At 40.9% G+C, this 17,772-nt stretch overlaps 1 long non-coding RNA gene across 1 annotated transcript in view; it reads left to right on the top strand.

The window, feature by feature from the left end:
• LOC309367311 overlaps positions 1-17,772 on the top strand; it is a 66,198-nt gene that overhangs the window by 47,926 nt on the left and 500 nt on the right. The window contains exons 3-6 of the long non-coding RNA XR_014167021.1: positions 6,450-6,559; positions 10,583-10,764; positions 14,064-14,173; positions 14,356-14,515. This is a non-coding gene — a long non-coding RNA (uncharacterized lncRNA). The remainder of the gene's footprint in view (positions 1-6,449; positions 6,560-10,582; positions 10,765-14,063; positions 14,174-14,355; positions 14,516-17,772) is intronic.

The following is a 17,772-nucleotide window of genomic DNA, read 5'->3' as shown; positions in this document are numbered from 1 at the left end:
TTAAATGAAGCATATGGCCCCTGGCATGCCCTTGTAAGGACCATAGGATTGCAACCTTTGTCACTTTAAAAATCATGTTCGTCTAAGGAAACCGAAGCAATTGTAGCAGTTCTGATTTTGAACATATGAAATTTCTTTATGTATATTTTTAGCTTGATGCTACCTCTTCTGACTTGATGTAGCTACTCTCCATGATCTCAGCAAGGGTCTTCTGTCTGCTTTTATCTAGGGAAAGAACATTGCTTTAATAAAGAACAGATTTCCTGTTCAAAAATACTCTCTGAGTCTCAATATTTTTATGATTTATGCAGTAAATCATATATAATTGATGATTTGTACTTCTTCCATTAGTATGGACACAACATTGATGTATTGATACAGGTTTCTTAAGATGCGTTCAGGGTAAAGAGGTTTGTACTGAACAGCTGTGCTTTGCTATGTAAATTACCCAAGATTCTCAAAAAGAGAGAAATTGGTTCATTCTCTTTACCCCCTCTAGTCCCATCTCTGCAGAAGTTTTGCAAAACTGTTTTAGGCAGGGCTTGCATCTTTTTGAGGTTACTTATTGTTCTAATTTATATGTGCTTTTTGAACTAGAAGGAACCTCAAGTCAGCTCACATGAAATAATAAAATGCAATGACCTTGGCGTTACATCTACCCTCTCTCACAAATGACATGGCCTGGCTTTGGAGTAACATTGTTAGTCCATGGACTCCTCATGTTGAACCAATCTAGAACTTGTTCTACATCACATAAAAGTAACATGCAAAATATATTTAAATGATCCATGGCAGTATGGTATTGAACACCAACTGCTAGGAACCACAGTGGCTTAGGGGTGGTATAGTTTGGTACAATGAAAATGAGCCCTATGCCTGCCTCTTATCCTATGTTCTGCTTCAGTTAGTTGCATCCAAACAGATGAACTCTGGTTTGCACTTGGCCTCTAAACCTAGGTTTGCAAAGCAGCTTCAATCTTTGACTATGGTTTGATCAAGTGGTTCGTTCTGAACCAAGCTGCTATGTCTTAATTTAATTAAAGAGAGTTGGTAAACACAGAAGTTTTCCTTTTTTATTTGAATGACCTGAATACAGTGGTACCTTGGGTTACAAACACCTCAGGTTACAAACACCTCGGGTTACAGACTCTGCTAACCCGGAAGTAGTACCTTGGATTAAGAACTTTGCCCCAAGATGAGAACAGAAATCGCGTGCCGGCGGAATGGCAGCAGCAGGAGGCCCCATTAGCTAAAGTGGTACCTCAGGTTAAGAACGGTTTCAGGTTAAGAACGGACCTCCGGAACAAATTAAGTTCATAACCAGAGGTACCACTGTACTGAATAATGAATAAATACCCTGTCTTGCATTTATGTTCTCATATAAACGCTTGGTATTTTCAGATTACTTCAAACCAAATGCATGCAAAAAGCTTTAGGCAATTGCTATAATCAAGAACCGACTAGGCAAAGCACTCTATAAGATTCTGAATTGCTTGGGTGATCAGCTTCTAAATAGTTTTGGTGAGCCTTGCCTGCATACCTCCAGGAATCAGCAAAGCAGAAAAATGTACCAAGGGCAACTCTCAGTCATCCAACGGTGAGTTGCAGTTGGCATCATTAACAAGTCCTCCATCTGCTCCAGCACTGTAGGTGACTAATGTCAGAGAGGACCACACGGCTCACCCACATGCACACTCTAGATGTTGTTGGACTCAATCTCCTATTAGCCACAGCCAATTGGCCATTAGCCACAACATGACCTATGATTGGGGATGAAGGGACTTGTAGTCCAACAATATCTGGAGGCCACCACATTGGCTCCCCCTGGTATAAATGTTTTATCATGTTGAATGTTCCCCAGTTATTCTATTGTCTCTTCCTACCTCGGAACACCTGCCTACTACAGTATTTTGCATCTATTCAGTGCCTGCATTTATTGCAAGCACACAGAAAAGAATTGTTGTTCAGAGCTCCCGGCTGGCTTTTCTTTATATTCCTAAATGTCTTGGGATTATGCCAACATTGATAGGAAAAGGGCACTTGCTGATGTATCTATTATTTTACAAAGTTGATAGTTAAATCCATGAATGTGAAAGTGGGTACTCAGGAGAAAAACAAGAGCTGAAGGACAGAGCTTTGTAGGATTACTAGAAAATGGTAGAAATAAAGAGAAGCTAGATAGTCGGAAAAGAGGATGGTGTCAATTAAAGCCCAAAGAGAAGAGGGAGTTGAGGAGCTCCAAATGATTGACAGCACTGAAGGCTCAGGCTGACGGAGTAGAAAGACAATGTCAAATAGGACCTTAGATTTAGCTCCAGAAAGGTCAAGTAACATTAGCAGAAAGTAGGATAGAAATGTTAAGCAAGTCTTTGTTCAGCTTGAGCTCCATGTTGTTTGACAAGGCCACGAAGAACCCAATTTCCTTTGCATATATAAAATGCTTTCTAGAAATCAGGCTATCATACAAGTCTCTCCATATACGAAATGACTTATTAATAGGGAGGAAAATGCCAGCAATGTAGAAAATCCACAGAAGGAATTGGATTCAGCAGAGGATGCTTGGCATGTGACAAATATGTTCTGCGAGTATGCTGTAGAAGTGGGGGGAAGTAGGCAGAAGAAAATAAGCTGAACTCGTCCATAAATGACAAAACGAGAGAAGATGGCTACACCATGTTTTAACAAGCAGTTCAAAATGATAAGTGCAGTGAAAGCCTAAGCTTGCTTACTCAGAGGTAAGCCTCACTAAGCTCATTGGAGGTTGCTCTCTGGTAAGTGAGCTTAGGATTTCACTGTTAATGTGCCTCTATTTCACGGACAGGAAAAAGAACAGCCAATGAATACTGTATAATTTGTCCAATTGGAATGAATCGTAATCAGCAGGATTTGATGCATCACACCCACAGGTGCTAAAGAATTCAGGAGTCAATGACTACAGAATGCAGAAACATGGGGCTTATTGAGAGCGAGGACAATAGGGATCAGGGTAATAAGGCCAAATTAGTGTGACCTTGTTATCTGGGAAAACCATTCGTATTTTATGGTTGCTGATTTTTATTTTTATTTTCCTTTCCATATCAGAAAAGTTTTGCGATAAGTTGTGATTGCACATTGAATTATTTTTGATTATAAAGTAGAGAAATGTTGACTGGTGGGTATATTTTTGGTGAAAAACCCCCAGATACTCAGATTGCCTCAAAGAAGATGGAGAATAATTGCTCTCTATAGCTTCTACAGCAGCCGACAAGAAGGAAGCCGTAGTTTTTCCCTGCTGGAAGGCAGATTTAGATTAGATTATATAAGAAATTCTCAGCAGTGATACAAGTTGACCAATGGGACAAGCTTACCTGGAGAATTTTAAAATCAGCTTTTGATGTTTTTAAGATGAGCCTGAACATCACTGGCTGACATGGTTTAGCTACAGTGGACCCTGCAATGATTCATATGATTGGGCTAAATGACTTTTCAGTATACTTTTAGGACTGTGGTTTGGCAATCTGAGAAGAAAAGAAAAAATGTGTGTTGGTTTATTGACTATGCAGATGGACACTTGCACAACTATTATGCAGGAACAATGAAAGCATATCTATGATGGAAAAACAGCTAGATACAGTAATCTAAGGCATCTGCCTGTGGCTTCTTGTGAAAGGAAGACAGTTTTTTGAAAGTCTGGTCTTAGGTTTCACCCTTATAGACAGTGAACTTTACATGCAAATGATTCACTATGTTGCTGATAACAGAATATGGTGACACACCTCTAATTAATATACTATATAATTTAGAATATGTTTCCTTAAACTCTTTTACACTGGGAAATATAGAAGCAACTACACGCAGGTACCGGGTGGCACTGTGGTCTAAAGCACTGAGCCTCTTGGGCTTGCCAATCAGAAGGTCAGTGGTTTGAATCCACAGACGGGGTGAGCTCCCATTGCTCTGTCCCAGCTCCTGCCAACCTAGCAGTTCGAAAGCATACCAGCGCTGGTAGATAAATAGGTACTGCTGTGGTGGGAAGGTAAACAGCATTTCCGTGCGCTCTGGCTTCCATCACGGTGTTCCTTTGCACCAGAAGCGGTTTATTCATGCTGGCCACATCACCCAGAAAGCTGTCTGTGGACAAACAGCTGGCTCCCTCGGCCTGAAGCAACATGAGGGCCGCACCCCATAGTTGCCTTGGACTGGACGTAACCACCTGTTATCCTTTTCCCCCCACTGTAATCAAGTAAGCAACCTTAAACAAGCCTTGCTTTTTGTGTTTTGTTGGTCAGCGGCAGCCGCTTTTCTGAAAACCATGGTAGGAAGCAGCTGGAAGGAAGAGGGAGAGATTGGACAAATAGAGAACCTTTTTTCCTTTATTTATTTGCTTTTGCAAGCTTTCATTTCCTGGGTTCTCCCGGGTTTTTCCATTGTTTTGGAGTCAAAATTCCATGGTCGCAAACACATTTGAAATTCGTAGGAATCACTGGAAATTGCTGATTTGCTATGTGAATGCTTAACTAATAAATGATTTCCTGAGAATTCATTGTGTTTGGATAACAGAACCTGCATGTTTTTTTAAAAAAAAAAAATTGAAAAAACTATCTTTGAAGCGTATTTCAGTCATAAGACTTCAAGTGCCAGCTATCCCTCTGCTTTTTTGTTTGCTGGGTCACACGACAGCTGATGAAAATGGAAATTAATAGTACGTATTTTACAACATTCAACCCGAAGTTCTTAGTGGCTAGAGGTAAAGTCTTTCATCTTGATCAAAAGAAGTCAAACTGATATAGACTCCTTGTGCAGAATGCTTTGCTCCGAGAAGCCTTTGGCCTCCATGCAAGGCAGCATGGAGATGGACAGTGGAGGTGGATGGTTACATGACATCTGTGGGTGGAGGTTGAGTTGGACTTCCAAATGGTACCCACACATCATCACCCAGGCCAGGTGGTGAGTAAACAGGCAGATCAGGCAAATGAAGGGCCCTTCTGGACCTGAGGCCCTCAGTAGTGCCCGATCTGACTTACCACTGGTGCCAGACATGCCTATCTTTCACCAACTTTAGATATTCTAGTTTGTCAGGGTGACATTTTCTCAACTGAAAGAAAGATGCCCAGTGCTCTCCTAGATTGCCAAAAGTCCATAGGTTGCCTAAGTGTGGTTATTAGATATAGTAACACCCATAAACAATAGCATTGGAACACTTCTTGCTGAGAGATAAAGTATGACAGACAGCACAGGAAACAGGAACGGGATGGAATTTGGCCTTACTGAGTGATGCAGTAGTTGTGCATGTTTTCATTATAAAGATAAATCTTGTTAGATTTAACTTGTGACTCAGTTGCCTGACACAGTTATTGACACCTGTGATATTGATATGTCAACATTTTATATCTCCTGTTTGTATAGGTGAAATTGCTGTGTATAGGTCACCTGGCCTTCCTTGGTTAGAGTTAGAAAACACATTTGAAGGAGAGAATGAAACCAGCAAGCAGAAGTTATTAAAAGGACAGAGCCCCCCCCCCCAAGAGATGAATGCTTCTGTGAAATCACATACACACACACAAACACAGAAAATTTCAACAGGCTAGGATTTTGGATTCAAAGCAGGATAATGTTTATAGGCACCTCTAAATATCCCAAATGTGGCAAAATATAAGATGGATATAGCTTTCCCAGCCCATTACCTCCTTGATCTTGACATCCACCTTCCTACCCTGCTTGTTCTTTATATACCTGGAGGAGCTCTGACCATTTGCATCAGATTGTGGGATGTTAGATGACTGAGATAGGGATGGGGGAATGGACAGGAACATATGCAGCTGCTTAATTTCCTCTCAGAAGCTGTGTTTTCCCATTTTGAACCTGGCATTGGTAAACTTCCCAAAATAGGGATGGGAATCTGGACAACAGCTCCGATCATCCCTCCACTGGCTCCTGTTAATAATGGGTGTTTCTGGTCCGCAACATAACTAAGGGGTTATTCTAGTTGTTTTAAATATAGATTTGCTAAATATAAGGATTTTCTATCACATGGGATCATTTTATTATATGATCAGATAGGTGAAAAAACACAACCATTAAGTCTTCCCCCGCCATATATACAAATTAGAAGTTATATATAGTATATATAGCTTGTCAGAAATATTTTTTTATGGTGGCAGTCCCAGTGCCCTGGACTGTTCAATGCCTGCTAAACACTGAATTGTTTCAGCAAACGTTCCTAGCCAGCCATATTTTAAATTTCGCTGATTTTATCTGTATTCTGATTGTTTTATTATGTCTACTTGTTTGTTGTGTGTTTTTTTGTATTTTTGAGTAAGTATTTTATAGTGTTTTAGGTAAACTTAGATTTAGAATAAATAAATAGCCTATAAATTGTGTTAAATAAAAAAAATGTCACAAGATAAGTCGAGATCTAACAATATGTGAAAGTTTTTTCTTTTTCTTTTCTTTTTCTATTTGGACAAAAGGATCTGATCTCCAAAGTATATAAAATCTTGGTGGAGAAATGCACAAACATATATAGCCAATTAAAAGAAAACTGGGAGAAGGAATTTAAGATGGAGATCAGTGATGAAAAGTGAGTTTGTAAAAATCAACCAAGAGAATTGTTATAAAAATATTATATGAATGATATCATACTAAATTATTGACCTTAATTTCTGGCATGTGCTTGAATTCCTACCACAGAGAGGTCTGGAATTACCATTGTAATTAGAGTTGGTGTTATGTACTAAGCTTGGAGCCTATAACAATAGGCAGGTAGGATCCTAGAATGCAGCAACTGATTGGCTTGCAGGAGAAGACCAATCAGGCTCTAGGAGGAAGTTAATCAGCCTATTAGGCTGGTAGGATCGTAGAATGCTACAACTGATTGGCTTGCAGGAGAAGACCAATCAGGCTCTAGGAGGAATCAGCCTATTAGGCTGGTAGGATCGTAGAATGCTACAACTGATTGGCCTGCAGGAGAAGACCAATCAGGCTCCAGGAGGGAAGCTGAATCAGCCAATCAGATGGGACTCATTGTGTAAATAATGTATATAAAAGCCTGAGGTTTTTTGGGGAAATTCAATCACTGTTTTACAAGCTGCAATAAAAAGCATGAAATCACTGCGGGACTCGGAGTATATTTCATTTGGCAAAGATGCAGTGTGTCTTGTGGGGTGGGGGCAGAAACAATAAGCTGGTCTTACCTCTTCTTTCCACAGGTAGATAAGGAATTTGGCCCAGTTCTTCCTGCATAGGCCGTTTTTATACCATTAAAGAATAAAGAATTATGTTTGTTTAAGTAAAAAAAAAAAAAAAAACTCTACTACCTCAGAAGTTGTTTTGTAGTGCAACCAGAGGCTGAAGGATGAAAAAAAGTATAGGTTTACTCACAAATGCATTATTTTATAATTTGCTGAGGCTCGCCTAATAGCATGATTTTTCAAAACTGTATACCTTCCAGGCCTTGTTATATTTGATTCACCCAGTATTAAAACTGCATTTTGCTTTGGTTAGCATTTTGTGGTTGCCACAAAAGCCTCATAGCAATGAAAAGTAGAGACTGAAATGAAAATCTGAAATGAAAATCATTAGTCTGCCTGAGATATCTCAAAGGGAACAAACCCAGTGATACTTTGGACTGCAATATGTTATTCTCCAAATTATAACATTTGTGCCCAACAGAGGAGCAATAAGTCCCATTTACAGCCAAGGGAGTTAATCAAATAAAAGTTATTGAATGCACAGTAATCGTTAGATAGCTGATGGTAGAAATCTTCCATATATTGTGTAATTAGTATTAAGTGATGGATTCCCTCCTGCTCTATGTAAGCATGCTTGCACAGTTACATAGAGCCCAATAATAGAAAATATATATAGCATGGAATAGAACTTTGAAGTGTATCTGTTATCTCTCTGGTAACACAAATATTCTTAGTAGGCTTTTTAGTTTTTATCTAAATAGCTCTTTCATGTTCTTTGCTCTGCTGAAGGTGAGAATAAATAAAAGCTTTTATTTTTGGTGCAAATGCATTGGAATAGTGCTGTGGGTGTTCAGGAACAAATCTCAAGCAGAGAAGAACGAGGGAATTCACTTATTTTGAACTCAAGGGAAGCAGAAGAGTTTCTGCTTTTTGCTCTCATACTCTATGCTCCTTGACACAGAGCTGCTGAGTTTCGATCTTCCTTTTGGCTCATGTCACAGAATGCAACAATGGAGAGAAGAATGAATATTGTCGCATGTGCTCTGAAAAGGAATGAAACAATATCTAAACACTTATAGTTAATATGGATTTGAAGTAGGAGGTTGTTTAAATGGCGAGAAAGTGAGCCGGGCGGAAGCATAACACGGTTGCTGAAATTCCTTTGGTTTTGCATTGCAATTAATCTGGGCCTGTCAAATTATTTTGCTACATGTTTGGCTACTAATCTGAGGTTACATCTACACCATACTTTAAAAGCACATCTAATGAACATTTAAAGGCATATGATTATAGCATTAGCATTTTTTTTTTTTGCTGCAACAGTGTGATGAAACTGCAATAGAAAGCTAATGCTATTCTAGGCTACATCAGCAGAAGCATGGTGTCCAGCTCAAAGGAAGTAATAGTCCCATTCTAGTCTGCCTTGGCCAGACCACACCTGGACTACTGTGTCCAGTTCTGGGTGCCACGGTTTAAGAAGTATATTGACAAGCTGGAAAATGTGTAGAGGATGGTGACCAGGATGACTAAGGGTCTGGGAACCAAGCCTTCTGAGGAACAGTTGAGGGAGTTGGGCATGTTTAGCTGGGATAAGAGGAAACTGAGAGAAGATACAATAGCCATTTTCCAATATCTAAAGGGCTGTCACATGGAAGATGGAGCAAGCTTGTTTTCTTCTGCACTGAAAGGTGCAGGAGACCTGATTCAAGTTATAAGAAAGAAGATTCCTATTGAACATTTGGAAGAACTTTCTGACAGTAAGAGCAGTTCGACAGTGGAACAGACTCCCTTAGAAGGTGGTAGACTTTCCCTCAATGGAGGTTTTTAAGCAGAAGTTGGATGGCCATGCTTTATTGGAGATTCCTGCATTGCTGGGGGTTGGACCAGATGACCCTCAGGGTTCCTTCCATCTCTATGATTCCATGGTTTTCCCCATGGAAGTCTGGGAACTGCCATTAACCCCTCATGTAACTAGAATTCCCAATACCCTTAACAAACCACAGTTACCAGGATTTTTTGTAGAAAGGCATGTACTTTTGAATGTGTGTTAAATGTGCTTTAAACGTATGTGTGGATGTGACCTGAGAAGAGGACTAGGCCATAAATCCAATGGTTATCGTGGAAAAGCTGAACTGTAGCCTAGCAAGGCCTGTCTGTGAACTAATCCTACAGAAGAGGGGATACTCTTTCTACATTTGTGGGATATTTATGGCACAGACCTCATAAAACAAGAAGGCTGCTAGGGAACTGACAGTCAGCTCCACATAAGAGTTTCCTGCAGCGCACAATGGGGGGAAAATGCATTGTAAAAACATTTGAAGTATATACCTCTCCCCCCTCCAATGCCAGAATGGAAAACTTATTTTCAGTGAAAAATTAACAGGTGAAAAAAACCTACTGGTTTAATGCATGCCCTTGATGAAATCAGACAGAGACTTCTGTGAATGGAGCTTTAAATAATATCTCAGTGGTCTTTGGTCATTTTCATATGTTGCACTTTTTATCTCCTGTGGCAGCAGTCTTGTTGACCCCTTCGAATGCTGCCCTAGTCAATCACTGTAGGGCGCCAGCCTCATCATGCAATGACATTTTAACATCAGTTGTTTAAGACATTGGGAAAAGCCTTCATTTTTATATTCCTCCTTCATAAGACATATGAAAAGTACTGCAGTTCCTACTTAGGCTGATTGTTTGGGAATATTCAATTTTGCTAAACTGTCTAAAATTATATTTGGACAACTTCAGACCTGTCAATACCCTAGAAGAATTTTGAAACCATGTATAAGGTTAGGAGGATGGAACGGAAAAATAGTTTAAACCTAAGAGGTGGGGAACAGTGAGAACCTTGGAAGTTGGTGCCATTGACTTTTGACAGTTATAATGGCCCAATACAGGGAGCCATACTTAAACACTGGAAGTACTGGCAGACATACCTGGATGTAGAGCAAAACATTATATATTATCTCTGTAATTTAAGAATGTGTATTTTTATTTCTTGTGTGGGATTGATAGAACCCTGCATCTGGATGAGTTTCATTCATGGCATAGTTAGGAATTTATTACTCAAAAGCCTAAGGGCGGGTGTTACTATCATACAGTAATTTACAGATTTATAGATAGTTTTCCCCCTATCAGAGGTACTAACCATTATTACTTTTATTAATTTTAATTTTGTAGTAGATCATCTACACTTGGCCACTGATGAAGGCTAAAAGCTGAAACAAGTCTGGCCAAGGAGCACCTGTTTTCAATTGGCATATGTTTTATAAATAGAGTGTAGGAATGCTTTATTAATATGTGTTTGTAGTTTGGATTTTATTGAATATTAAATATCTATTGCTATGTTTGTAACTTCTTATTGAGCATTTTACCCTTATTTTTGTTTATTCTGTGATTGTTGTTGTTTTGCTAAGGAAAGCACAGCTTATTTCCTTGTGGCTATATGATACATTACCAGAGGAGAAATGACTGCTACGAAGGAGTGCAGAGAGAATAAACGCCATGGTGTATCTGCTGCAGCATAACTGGATGCCTTCATCTGCCCCAGCTGCAACAAAACATGTCTCTCCCATATCAGTCTCTACAGTCAGAGCAGGTACTATAACTCTCCGACAGATGAAATTTACCCCAAAAGGCACACTGCTCCATCATCTCCCGAGACAGACGGATGCCAACAACAATACAGTACAATTTGCTGCATCTTGTGGATTCTACAGCAGCCTGACATTCTTAAAGTTGGCATTTTTTATATGACCAGTACAGTACTTCTGCTCTGATCTCCTCGTGCTCAGTATCTGGAGGGGAACAAAAGGGAAATATGTGAAATTTTGAAAGGCAGTTTGTATTTGCTGAGAGTGAATTATCTGGCAGCTTACCTGAAATGCAGGCTTCATTTAAGTCAATTAGAGTTTTGGGTTGACTAAAGTAATGTGATGGGATACATCTAGTACAGACCACAGAACGTAACGTTTCAGATGTCTCTATATTAGCCTTTAAAACAATAACAACATAAGGCTCTTCCTTTCCCCTGCTCGTTCTCACTTTATCAACTGGCAGATGGGTGATTTTTACTTGTTAAGGTGAATTGACTTCTTACAAAGGCTTTCCCACTGCACTGCCATAAATCAGTTGGAAAAGATGGCTGTGAGAACAGTAAATCAGCACCCTGGGCCTTGTCATTTTACCATCCAGCCTGCATGCTGGGAGCCGACATTTGTTCCCAGCAACCGCTCAAGTGAAAAGGTGTTTTAAAAATACTATATATATATATATATATATATATATATATATATATATATATATATAAAATTTGCACTTCTTTGAAACTTTGGAAAGGTGTTGGCATTGGGCTGTATTTTGCTTGAATAAAAGGGAGCTGCAGCAGCCTGCAGAGACATATTTATTTGAAACTAAGGGCGAAATCAGATGGGAGGTCTCAACCTTGAACATACTGATGTGCAGGAAACACTCCATGAGGAAGGTATGTAAGCCTGTGTAGAACTGGAGGTTTACTATTGCAGCATAGCTTTAGTCATGCACAGATTTAACTCGCCCAATGTTGTGAGAATGCTCTACCGCAGGGATGGGGAATCTCACATCTGGTGGGGAGATGTGGCCCTCCAGACCCCTCTATCTGAACCTCAGATCTGTCCCCAGGCCACGTCCATTCTCCACAAGCCACACCCCCACAGGCCCTGCTCCTCGTCCTCCTGGAGTGTTTTTGCCAGTCTGGAATGAATGTGCCCTGGAACTCTGATAATGCTTCCTGCTTCTGTGGGTGGAGGAATAGACTGGGGCATGTGTAGAAACTACCCTACTGTAACATTTATGTCATTTGCTCTGCTCACTTCTCTTCCTGCCCGCCATTGGCACATGGCTCAAGGATTACATTTCTTGCATGTTGTTAAATTGTGGGTGAACATATCAGACGACACAGCGATTCTTCAATCAGCTCTTGTTTATTCACAGGCCAGAACAGAACTGAACTGAAGGGCTACTTATATAGAGCTCCACTAGAACGCAACAGTAACCATTTTCTGTAACTATCCAATCACTGAACGTCACTTTCAATCCCTTATTTGCATATGTGGACCTGAGTGAAAACTATCTACAGTATCCCCCTGCTGGCCCAGGATGAGAACTTCAGTACATAACACATGTCACAGTTCCTGATATGAATCTAATTGCCTCTAATCCCACATGCATATTTCCAATGCAGAGATGGACTGTAGCGCAGCACCAGAGCATATGCTTTTCATGAAAAAATGGGTTCCACGTTTAGCCCCAGGCATCTCAAGATAATGGCTAAGAAAAAATTCCTGTCTGAAACCCTGTAGTCGGTGTCAACAATATTTTAGGTATGGAAAAGGTTTAGGCAGCTTCTCAAGTTTTTATATGGATATACAGTGGTGAGAGAAAACGAGTTCTGCATTTGTTCAAAGGTTCACTTTCCAATATAATAATTATATATGTTTCCCACACATATAGTCTATATCACATATTCCATGGTTGAAGCTTGGCATTCAAAATAGGTTTGATCAGTTGAAGCCCAGCTGAAATTGTGGCTTGATAGCGAAACTGGACATCAGAGGTTCTGAAAGAGACTAGATGTCTGATAACTTCAACTTGGGTTTTCAACTTGCACTTAGAGAATTGCACTATATATTTGAATCTTTCTGAGGCTCAGAAGTCGCCTTCTTCCAAATATGTATTTATTTATCTGTCAAAATGCATATCCTAACTTTATACAAAAGATTAATGGCAGTTTACAACCCAGAAAGATAAGACAATGCACATCGATGCAAACATATTAGAATTCCTGCTTAAAGGCAGAAGCAGCATGAAATTAACTTTTTAAGAAATTTCTGCAAAGTCTCACTGAAACAAAACATTATTAATTGCCAATCTGAAAGCAAGCAAGAAGAGGACCTTCCTGATGAGACTATTCTAAATATTGAGGCTCAAAGCAGAATAAGCCCTGTTTCAGGCATCTGCTTGTCAGGGTTCAGCCATGCCCAGATCTGGAACCAGGGGTCTCTTTGGAGATCTCCAACTCTGCCAGCAGCTCTGAATAGCCAGTTTAGTGTAGTGTTTAGAGTGTTGGACTGTGACCTGGGAGACCAGGGTTTGCATCCTCACTCAGCCATGAGACTTACTGGCTAACCTTGGGCTAGTCACTGTCTCTTAACCTAACATAGCTTACAGGGTTGTTTTGATGGTAATATATGGAGAAGGAGGAGGGGGATAACTATGGATGCCACCTTGAGCTCTTTAAAGGAAAGGTGCCCTCATAATCACCATCTCTCCTGCTGAATCAGAGGTCTCTACATATTACCTGGATTCCTGTCTGACACGTCCCCCTGTCTCTCCCATCACCTCCAGGACCACAGGAACAGAAGGGATGGTGAGCCACACAGAAGCTCCAGGGCCACCAGTGAAATACCCAGTTGCTGCATGTGCAGCTATTCGGAACATGGGAGAGGCACATGTAAGCACCTGCCTTTATCAAGGCCCTGCAGAGAACCAGGAAGGAAACCTCCAGCTTCCATTATAAACTCTCAGTCTGAGCTGCTTTGTTGCAAAGTATCGATTCTCCATTGCAAAGCTTTCTTATATTAGGGAAATGGACACTAATTCCAGGTTGGGGGACTGAAACGGACTCAAAGAGAAATAACCTTCATTTCCCTGGTAAATATCAACCCAGCTGATGAACGGCCAACCTGCTTCTGCTTCTTCCCCAAAGTGGTTTGCTACCCAAGAGATTTGTATAGCTAAGGAATGCACTCAGTATCTCCTCTGGGCCAGCCCTGGTTGGTAGGTTTGAAACTATGTTTTAGTTTACTTTATTTATTTTCTCTCAGTCAACTAACTTTTGCTCCATCTCTTTCCATTTAGAAAATGTTGTTGGTTTCCAAAATCTCTCCGGATGTCAGCCAGATATGCCTTACGCGTTGTAAAACCTACCCATGTCTACTGCTGTTGAGTTCAATGGCGCCTGCTCCCAGGTGAGTGGGCATAAGATTGATGTCTTGACAATGACATCTCTGTGAAACTGAGGGAACTTTGCTTGCAGTGACTGTAAGATCAAACCTTGACAGCGGTAAGAATGCTGAGATAAAAGGTCACTGAAGTCTTTGAAAGGTTTCAGAAAAAAAGTTGCTTAAAGTGTGACCTTCCTTTATTCCAGATCTTTGATATCCTATCAAATAATTATCATGCAGAATTCCTCAGAAGGATAATTTACTCAGATGGCTTTGGTTCCACAAAGGAGAATTATGAACCGTAATATTAAAAAAAAAAAAAAAGACGACTCATGCCAGAAACAGCCCTTTTTTGGCCAATGCTGAGTAAGTATTATCTCACTATTTAGCCAAGTCAATTGCTTTTGTTGTTAAAAAGGTCCCCCTCTTGGATCTGAGCTGCTGGATAGGCTTTTGTGGTGGGTGGGTTGCAATTTTAGCTAATGAGCCAGGCAGTGCAGTCTCAGTGCTTTGTAATGGCTTTAGTCGCATTTGACTTCATGCACGAATAGTCAGAAACCAGCCAAAAGGAAGGTCAGGCAACATGCTGATAAGGAAATAATCCTAAATCTCCATTTGGGGTGATTTCATTGCAAAAATGCTTACTCTTGTGACAAGGTCACATTAGAATTTGAATCATCGCCTTTCCTTTTGGCTTTGTTCAACACTACTTTGAACAGCTTCTTCCTGTTGCGACTTCCTTTCAGCTATTCATGTCAAGTGCCGCTGAAAACCTGTGTTGACTTCCTGTTGTTGTTGTTTTCCCCCCTATGGAGTAACTCCTGCTTTGATTACTAAACAAAACTTTGCACAGCTGATTGGCATGTGGGGCCTTCAGGTGTTATAACTGGACAACAGACCTGTCTGGTTCCCAGGTACATGAACTGCCCATAGCAAAGGATATGTGATATGAGTGTGGACAGAATTTATTTACTTATTGCTTTAGAAAGTGATTTAGTGTTACAGACAAGGAGATGCTTGATTCCAAACACTTTGGATTAGACTTCACATCTAAAGTGGGGCCTTGGTTCACTTTTCTGAAGTTTCGTATGGCCCCTCCTTGACTGTAATGTGGATCAATGGGTATCTAATTCCATCCATCCACACACACACACACACCCAATCCACAGCACGAGTTTCACATTCCTGCTGCGTTCTTGATGGAGTGTAGACAACATTTTATTTATAAAAATTTGGAAGTGTGCACTAAAGTAGTACTTGGACCAATATACAGAATAGCTCTATATTATTAATTGAGACACAGACCAACAAAATATTCAACACTGAACTTAAATGCAAGTAGGGGCAGGGTTTGGTGGTGCCACTGCTGCATCTGCTGCTCGTGGCAGCTGTGGCGAAAGGCGTGGGATAGGGCAGGTGCCCCATTCAGACCCGGATCGGGCCCAATGCCATTATGTGACAGCTTGGAATTCAGAAGATGCCAGGCCAACTCAGCAAAGCAACCTCCCTGCCGTGCAAACACCCTGTTTGGGGACCTTCTGCTGCCTGCTGCCAACAGGTAGTCCATCACAGACACACCTGCTCATTTGTACATTTGGCAGCCAGTGAGGGGCTGGCTCAGTCAGGAGAACTGAGTGGAAGGATACAAATACCCTTCCAAAATGTCCATGATGCTTTGGAGCAGCTTGCTTTGTTTTGGACCACTTTGGACAAATCCCACTTCATTTTGGAGCAAGTCTGATTACTTCCAAAGTGGCCCACTTTGGTTCAGTATCCAGCTATTTTCTGAAGTGGATGCACACTAGGTAAGCTCTTTTGATTGCCTCATTGTGTGGCGAGATTTAATTGCCGGTCAGTAATGACCATATTGTAGTAGTGACATTTACAAAAAAAAGAAAGAAGGGGAACAGCTCATCATACTTGGCCGAATGTGGCCACATGTCTTGATCTCGGACACACAAAGCCTCTGTATTTGTTTTTCAAATTCTTATTTATGGAAGTGTCCAAGTATAACAGTCAACTTGTAAAGGGACCATCAGTGGTCTGAGAGAACTGTAGGGGTAGCTCCTCACCCATCTTCCCTGAAACTTCTCTGAGGAAAGATGGAAGAGAACAAATCCAGGCCAGGGATCAGAGCCATCAATTCCGGAGTTAGCCTGAATATTTTGTACCATTTGTTTGTGTGAAGATTTTAAACCGTAAACCACCTTGGTGGCTGGACCTGATGTTGGTGTATCGCCTTTTTTTGTATTTTGCCCTGTTCACAGCATAGCCTGTAGGCACCAGCACCCTGTAGTTCCCTATCTTCTTCAACCCTGAAAGGATACTATGTGAGATAATTGGTCATACTTTATGGGTTTGGTGAACCACTGTAGGCCACCTGCCTTTATTCTTTAAAAATTCCAGAGGGTCATTTCTGCCCCCAAGTTATTTGTAATGCTTTGTTGAAATCAAAGGTTTCCACCCCCCCCCTCCGTCTCTGGATGGTTTCTTTCATTCATAGGCTTTCTCCCATGAGATTTGAATTGTAGATGATTCTGTACATTTATATTTAATACTGGAGAACTAACCAGCCATGTAGGTATTTATATGGCTCCAAAGTCATATGAAAATGCTTTGTACTGCTGAAATTGGTGTTTATGCTTTCGCTGTCAGATACTGCATTTTCATTGTTGTTTGTTAAAATGTCTGTGTGTGTGTGTGTGTGTTTCTCCTCATGCCTGTGGAGAAATATAACCCATTTGGATTTGCCTAAGGATGAATTAACTGGTGTGTTTTTCATTAAACTGCTGTAGACTTCTGATTCATGTAATCACATGTTTGTCACATACACACCATATGTTTTAAACACATGACTTCCTCCAAAGAATGCTGGGAACTGTAGTTTGTTAAGGTGCTGGGAGTTGTAGATCTGTGAAGCGTAAACTACTGTTGTCAAGATTCTTTGGAGAGGAAAAAGATGGTTAATGCACTTCAATTGTATAGTGTGGAAGTGACCTTTGATTAAGGATGTAGTAGGTATAAAATTGGGATGCGGGTGGCGCTGTGGGTTAAACCACAGAGCCTAGGGCTTGCCGATCAGAAGGTCGGTGGTTCGAATCCCTGCCACAGGGTGAGCTCCCGTTGCTCGGTCCCTGCTCCTGCCAACCTAGCAGTTCGAAAGCATGTCAAAGTGCAAATAGATAAATAGGTACCGCTCCGGCGGGAAGGTAAACAGCGTTTCCATGCGCTGCTCTGGTTCGCCAGAAGTGGCTTAGTCATGCTGGCCACATGACCCGGAAGCTGTATGTCAGCTCCCTCGGCCAATAAAGCAAGATGAGCGCCGCAACCCCAGAGTCGGTCACGACTGGACCTAACGGTCAGGGGTCCCATTACCTTTTAGGTATAAAATTGTGGGTTAAAGAACAACATAACTTGATTAAAAATTGCTGTGTGTCCCCCCCCCTTTTTAAAGGAGCTTCCTATCTGTGCCTCATTACTTTTCAGTGGAGGACCTAGCCAGCTTTCTCCCACTTGCCATTATGATTTGCTTTATGTTGAATATAGTATGATTTCTGGTCACAGGATGGTCATAGAAAGGAGAATGATGATCTTGTGAAAGGGCAGGCAACTGTGGGAAGAGT

Source organism: Podarcis melisellensis (genome assembly GCF_964234715.1).
Source record: "Podarcis melisellensis genome assembly, chromosome: 3".
NCBI classification, from domain to species: Eukaryota; Metazoa; Chordata; class Lepidosauria; order Squamata; family Lacertidae; genus Podarcis; species Podarcis melisellensis.
Note: the sequence above shows the minus strand (reverse complement) of the source record. Positions and strands in the feature narration are given on the sequence as shown.